The following is a 7135-nucleotide window of genomic DNA, read 5'->3' as shown; positions in this document are numbered from 1 at the left end:
GAGCGTGGCGGGACAGCCAGCTTCAGACCCTGGAAGAGCGTGGCGGGACAGTCAGCTTCAGACCTTGGAAGAGCGTGGCGGGACAGTCAGCTTCAGACCCTGGAAGAGCGTGGCGGGACAACTAGCGCCAGAGCCTGGCACCAAGCACAGTGGGAGGAGCAAGCGCCGGAAGAGCACGCCAGGCCATCCACCAAGTAGAGTAGCTCGGGGTGAAGCGGTCCCGACAGCTCGGCCGACCCAGGAGCCAGACTGCGGTCGTAAGGGGGACAGACAAAAAATCAGCAGAGGGGTGCGGTTATGTCCCGCCCCTCTTCTAACTAAGTACCCCTCTGACACTTACTTCTTTTATTCTTTTTTTTTTTTTAGCAAACCCAGGAAGGATTGTTTTAGCAGCCAGAGCTACTTTTAATTGCATGAATTTATTTATTGTTTTATTAGTAATTTTATGTAGCCTGGCATTTTAGTCTGAACGTCTTGGTGTATTCTTGTGCTTAACAGAAGCTCCTGGATCCAAACAAATGTGTGGACTGTAGAGACCTTCCTCAGAGATAATGAACTCTCTTTTTAACTCCCCCCCTTAAACTACGTGTCCCGGGTATCTTGTCCCCACACACATCCAGACCATAAAGAACCCTATGAGTTGCAACGTCGCGGCCGTCTATCAGAGCCTTTGTTTGCCACCTAAACGGGTGCATCCATTATCGTAGGCATCCATTCCTCAACAGAGTCAACTGCTCACTTCCTGCAGCTGTGGCCCCCCGAGGCACGCCGCTGCAAGCGGGGGCCCCTTTGTCCCTATCAGCTTAGCTGAAAAAACCCCGAGCGCTCTCAACATTTATTGTGACTCTGCTAACAGCCTCTCTTCAAAAGGGACTCAACACATGTTCATTAATTATCTGGGTCCTTGTTAATTGGATTAATTGTTGAATGGAAACCGTGTTATTAAAAATGACGAAAACACAAGGGCAGGAGAAGCAAAAGGGGGGGGGGGGGGTAATATCATTTCTGTTTACTCCAAGGCTCGGGGAAGGCTGTGTGCACACACGGTCTGTTGCTGCGGTGCTATTTCACACACGTCTCAGCGCGCTCGCTCTCAGAGGCTCCGTGTGACCCAGCTCAGAAGAATGAGCGCATGGCAAGGTGCAAATTACCATGCCCACCGTTAGCGATAACAACTAAACCTCTTTTTCAAAGCTCAAAATAAATGCCAGAATCTTTTTGATGCAGGAGGACTGTGGCTTTTGCATCGCTTGCAGTCAAAGAGGGAAGGAGGGAAGAAAGGAGAAATATAAAGTCAACACTGTGAACAATTTAGCTATCTCCAAGTCACATTTTAAATTGGGTTTCTCATTTCTTCTGCCTATCTCCTGAGTCTTATCCGCCAAAATCACTTATCAGGGTTTGACTTCAAGGGATGTTTTATCGAGCTTTAAGATAGTGTGCTGATACCGCCGACCGTTTGGACGACCAGGCTAATGTTACATGTCCTGTGTAATTGCTGTGAGTGTATATGACAAGCCTCTCTTTGCAGAATTCTTGCTTTCCTATTGACATTGCCAGCGGAATGTCAAACGGTGGTTTCCAGACAGTTCAAGTGCACGCTTTTAAACTTTAAACAGGGAAAGTTACCCACAAATCTGATTAAACAGGAAAGGAATAAGTGATTCCAACAGAGAGCAGACAGAAGAGGAACAAACATCTTTCGTGCTTGATGTGGAGTGGAGTCTATTTTTAAACAAAGACCTGCAGTGATGTGAGCGGAATATTGAAACTTTATTTTGAAAGACCTCTTAATGAGGTCTCATGCCGAAGAGGCGGAGCAGATGGATCTCTAGAGCCAAAAAAACGGGAAATGCTCCCTACACATCACATGTCAAAGTCAGCTTCTTTTTTTTTAGCTGACAAACAAAGATGTTTGGAGGATTGAAATGCAGTTTGCCCCAGGCTCTGGCTTTCTGTGGCCACGAGGAATGAAGCCAGCCACCAAAAGAATGGTTGTAAATTCCTGTTGCAGATATAAACAGCCTGCCCTTGATGATCAGAAACTCCAGTGCTGGAGAATTGTGACAGAGTGAACAGATTTTTTTTGCCAAAGGTTGTAACGTTCTAGACCACTTATGTCAAAGTCAAGGCCCGGGGGCCGGATCCGGCCCTCCGGGTAATCATATCTGGCCCTCCAGATCATTTTGTTTTATTTTATCGTTACTAATAGTTATCTTGTGCTACTTTTTAACATTGACAAAATATATTTTTATGGAGAGTAAAATATTGAAAGTTATTTCAGGTTTAAGTTGATTTATTCTGGAATTATATTCCTGCCTTTTTAGTATTCACATTTTTGTTAAAAAGTTACAGTTTAAAAGATTTAAGAATTGGCATTCTGCTAGCTGTTTGGACTATTTTGGCATTTGTTAAAAAGTTTTTAGGCTATTTTGGAGTTTAGCTAATAATTCAGCTACATCCTAGCTGTTTTGGCTAATTTACGCCTTTTTTTTAAATAATTTTTAGCTATTTTGGAATTTAGCTAATATTTCAGCTACATCCTAGCCGATTAGGCTAATTTAGGGTTTTTTTTATATAATTTTTAGGCTATTTTAGAATTAAGCTAATATTTCAGCTACATCCTAGCTGTTTTGGCTAATTTAGGCCTTTCTTTTATAATTTTTAGCTATTTTGGAATTTAGCTAATATTTCAGCTACATCCTAGCCGATTTGGCTAATTTAGGATTTTTTTATATAATTTTTAGGCTATTTTAGAATTAAGCTAATATTTCAGCTACATCCTAGCTGTTTTGGCTAATTTAGGCTTTTGTCCATTTTTTAGGCTATTTTGGAGTTTGGCTAATATTTCAGCTACATGCTATCTGTGTTGGCTAATTTACGACTTGTCTTATAATTTTTAGATATTTTGGAATTTAGCTAATATTTCAGCTACATCCCAGCTTTTTTTGCTGATATAGGCTTTTTTTTCAGTTTTTAGCCTGTTTTGGAATTTAGCTAAAATTTCACTTACATGCTAGCTGTTTTGGCTAATGTAGACTTTCTTTTCTTGTTTAGGCTGTTTTGGAGTTTAGCAAATATTTCAGCTACATGCTAGCTGTTTTGGCTTATTTAGACTTGTTTCAGTTTTTATGCTATTTTGAAGTTTAGCTATTTTTCCAGCTACATGCTATCTGTTTTGACGAACCTAAGTTTTTTGGGGTTTTTTTTCAAGCTAATTTGGCATTTAACTAATATTTTAGCTGGCTATCACCTTCAGTGTTTTTAGCTATTAGCTTTAGTGATTTCAGCTATCAATTTTAGCATCTTTAGCTTTCAGCACTAGCATCTTCAGTGGCCAAATTTAGCTTACAGCATTCACACTAATATTATTGCAGATAATGAAATACACCTAGTTAATAATTATGTTTAAAAAATATGGTTTTTATGTTTCAAAAATTTAGCTTTAGTGAGTTAAATAAATGTTTATCCTGTTTGGCCAGTGACCTGAGGTGTGTTTTGGATTTTGGCCCCTGCGCGATTAAATTTGACATTTTTGTCGACTTTGGATCAACTGGCTTCTACAGCTGCACTGGAGACGGATGATTTTGGAATGGAATAATCCCAAATTCCATAGTTTGGGTTAGTTTTGAGTTGGCCTTACATGGGACACAACACGGATGTAAAATATTAGCTCCGTAACGACCTGCTACCAAATACAAACCCATACAAGTTCTATCCCTAGCGCAGGATCACAAACAGACACACAAACCACTTTCCTCTGGTTTATATTTAACCGCCGCTCTGTACAAACACCAGCCGTTTTATTTTATCCCTGGCAGCTTTCAGACAGAAGAAGAAATCTGCTAAATTCAACAAAACCTCCCTCCTTTAGTCATCTAAAAGCTTCACCAACACAGTTGCAACAATCTAAAGCCAGCAGGTTTCTAGTGCAGCGTTTGTGCACCCAGGAGGGGCAACTCCTCAGTGGCTGACGGGGAGCAAATTGAATGGCAGCCAAGGTCAGGTCTCTTGATTTAGGTGAGCGCCTCTTAACTAACAGCTGTTAAAATCCAATTGGACTGCTTTTTTTTTTTTTTAAATCTCAGTAGAATTAAAAAACTGGGAGTCGTGGGTTTCATTGATCAAGAATGGTAATCTTTAGAGAACATATAGTAAGGTCCACCCAAGGACAGGACTATGAAAAAGCTCCATTGATTGCTGGAGGATTGATCAATTGGTCTCTAGACAGATAACAAGTTGTACAAGTCTTGTGTAACAATAGGCTTCTTGTAGGAAACGAACCGCTTGTGTTCATCTTTCCGTCTCTTTTCTTTCTCCCCACACATGAAATTCCCGATTTGTGGGCTGATCTTGGCAAGTGAAGATCCACGTCTGTCGCACACAAGCAGAAGACGGAGCACAAATTCAACCCACATATGGCTATTCAAGCCAGCTCAGAAGTCCATACTGACACGGATTACAAGACATGTACAGATTATTTTTTTAAAAACGGAAGACCACACCAGATGGTGTCGATTTCCAGAGAAACAAACGGGTTTACTTAGCTTTAACAGAGCTGCTGGAATGTTGTTTTGGGACTGGTTTGACAACATGGAGGATATACCAACACTTTTAGAAAACATAAGTGATTCTTACTCTGTTTCCTAAAACTCTTAAATGAATAGATAAGGCAGAGCAGACTGTAGGAAATATGTGTTTTATCCACTCTGTAAATATTAGTTTAAAACAATTAATATACAATAAACAAAGGGGCAAAATCTTTCTTTTTTGCATAATTTTGAGCATTTGTAGCCTTGTATATTTATTTAAATCTTAATTCTTAACATATATATGAAATAATGTTTAATATCTGTGATTTTTTGGTGCCAAAAATGCTCATTTTAGCTGCATTAACTTGTTCATGCATTTATTTTTAGAAAGCTTCAGTATTAAAGGTCATTTATAAATAAATGTTTGGACTAGATTGTGTTGTTGAAATGAAAAGCACTTTTGGTTTAGCAAATAATTTCTGTTGGGCTGCCCTTTCGATGACCCGTACTCTCCATATTTGTTTTTTAATGTGTTTTGTGTTTTTGTTGGTGATAAAACATTTTATTTGTTGAATTGATCTGTGATGCTAAACCATTTGTCTCTTAGAACTTTGACATTTTTCATCATAATTGCTTGATTTGATATAATTATATATGTGTATTGTGTCTTTCCTAAATACTTAAATAAACTTTAATAAAGGTAAAAAAAAAGAAAAAAAAAGTTTTAGGGAATCCTAAGAGATTCAATAAAAGGGTTTAGCACAGCAAACCAAATAGTACTTTTATGGTAACTGACTCAGTGTTGCCACAGACTTTTGTAACCATTGACTGTATATAGAGAACTGGACAGAGTGAGTGAGACGTCACACTGAAAATGTCTTACTTCTGGTTCCACCCAAATAAAATCAATTCAGTCGCCTCTTTTGGCAATATGTTCGCCATGTCGGAACTAGACGTCCCCAGTAAGTCGTGATTGGTCCATGTCACTCTTAGTCTACATTTCCATGGCAACCATTCTCTCCAATCAGTCGTGAGCATGATGGCCACACCCCTTTTACTGAAAGCGGGCTCAGGAGAATCTGTCAATCAAATGTTTCAAATGGTCAACGGTAGGCCACCTACTCATACTGAGGATTGGTCAGTTTATAACTTGAATAATTTGCATTTTAGCAAAAATATCATGAAGAAAAAATAAAATGACTTTGTAACAACTGATCATTTCTCAATAGAAATCTGTGGGATTTCTGTGTTTTGGGACCAGCGGGTACTTCCTATTTGGAACGCGAGACCGGGGGGATTACTCAATCCAGTTTTAATATACAGTTAATGTACACGACCTTTTCTAAAAATTAACACATCTCCTTGAAATCTGAGGAATTCAATTCTTTAAAAAAATGTTACAAAATGTTTGCACATCTCAGATTAGTTGAGCTCCTTTAACATCTTAAAGGGCTAAAAGTTAAACTCAATTTAAAAAAACAAACAAAACAATGCAAAATCCACAATCCTAGGCTTTGTCCGAATTCCTTTACTACACACTATATAGTCTGTGTTTGTGTCTGAATCCCCCCCAATCACTATTTAGTGCACTATATAGTGAATTCACCATTTTTAGTGCTGTCCAAATCTACTAATTCCAAAATCGAGTGCACTCGAAATTTCCCAGAAGTCTTTGCGAAAAACTAGCGTACATCGATGGTCACTAGATTAGCGGGTATAGACCACAATGCATTGCGGTCGAACAATTTCGAACAAAAAAACGTGTTTAAATGTAATATTTGAATAAACCAACCCCATTTTCACCATCAGAACACAATGGAGTCATAAATAAAAGTCGTGAAATGTTCGTTTTTATTTGTTTTTTCCCTTCGTGAAAACGGTGACGTCACATCTGTGTTTAGAAAAATGAAAGAAAAGTAGTGAGCATCGTGTCCAAATTACCTTTTAAATCCAGGGCAAGATATAGTCCCGCACTATATAGTTTTTTTAGTAGTTAGGGGTTAGGGGAGGAATTCGGACAAAGAATCTCCGATTCCCTAGAAATTTCCCCAGAATTCTTTTTAAAAAACCAGTGTAAATCAAGCTCATCCTCACTAGATTGGGGAATATAGACCACAATGCATTGCTTTTGAAGAATTTTTATGGAAAAAAAATTATAAAAAATTGATGTTTTCATCATCAAAACACAGTGGATTTATATAAAATGCTTGTTTTGATTACATTTCATTTTGTGAAATTGGTGGCGTCATAATTATTATGTAAAAAAATAAATAGTGAGCCTTGTGTCCAAATTGCATTCAAAATACATTTTTAAATAGTGTTTTTAGTAGTTATGGATTGGGGGGGTTGTACAGTTGTAGTATCAGTTCAAAGCTCAAGGCTCCTTCTTTACAGCAATCCTTCTTCTATTGCTTTTGAACAAAACTCCCTTTTGCTGCCTCTGCCCCCTGTAGGTGGAGGTCAGAAATGTTCTTCCTACAAAAAAAAAAGAAAGAAAAAAAGACAGACAATAATATTAGAAGCAGAGGTATATTTAATGTGTATTTATTTTAGAAACATTATTTATGGCTTTGCAAAGTGTTGTTTTGATAAGCAGAAAAAGA

Source organism: Oryzias melastigma, linkage group LG22 (genome assembly GCF_002922805.2).
Source record: "Oryzias melastigma strain HK-1 linkage group LG22, ASM292280v2, whole genome shotgun sequence".
Classification (NCBI taxonomy): domain Eukaryota; kingdom Metazoa; phylum Chordata; class Actinopteri; order Beloniformes; family Adrianichthyidae; genus Oryzias; species Oryzias melastigma.
The sequence above is the reverse complement of the archived record's forward strand: the minus strand, read 5'-3'. Positions refer to the sequence as shown.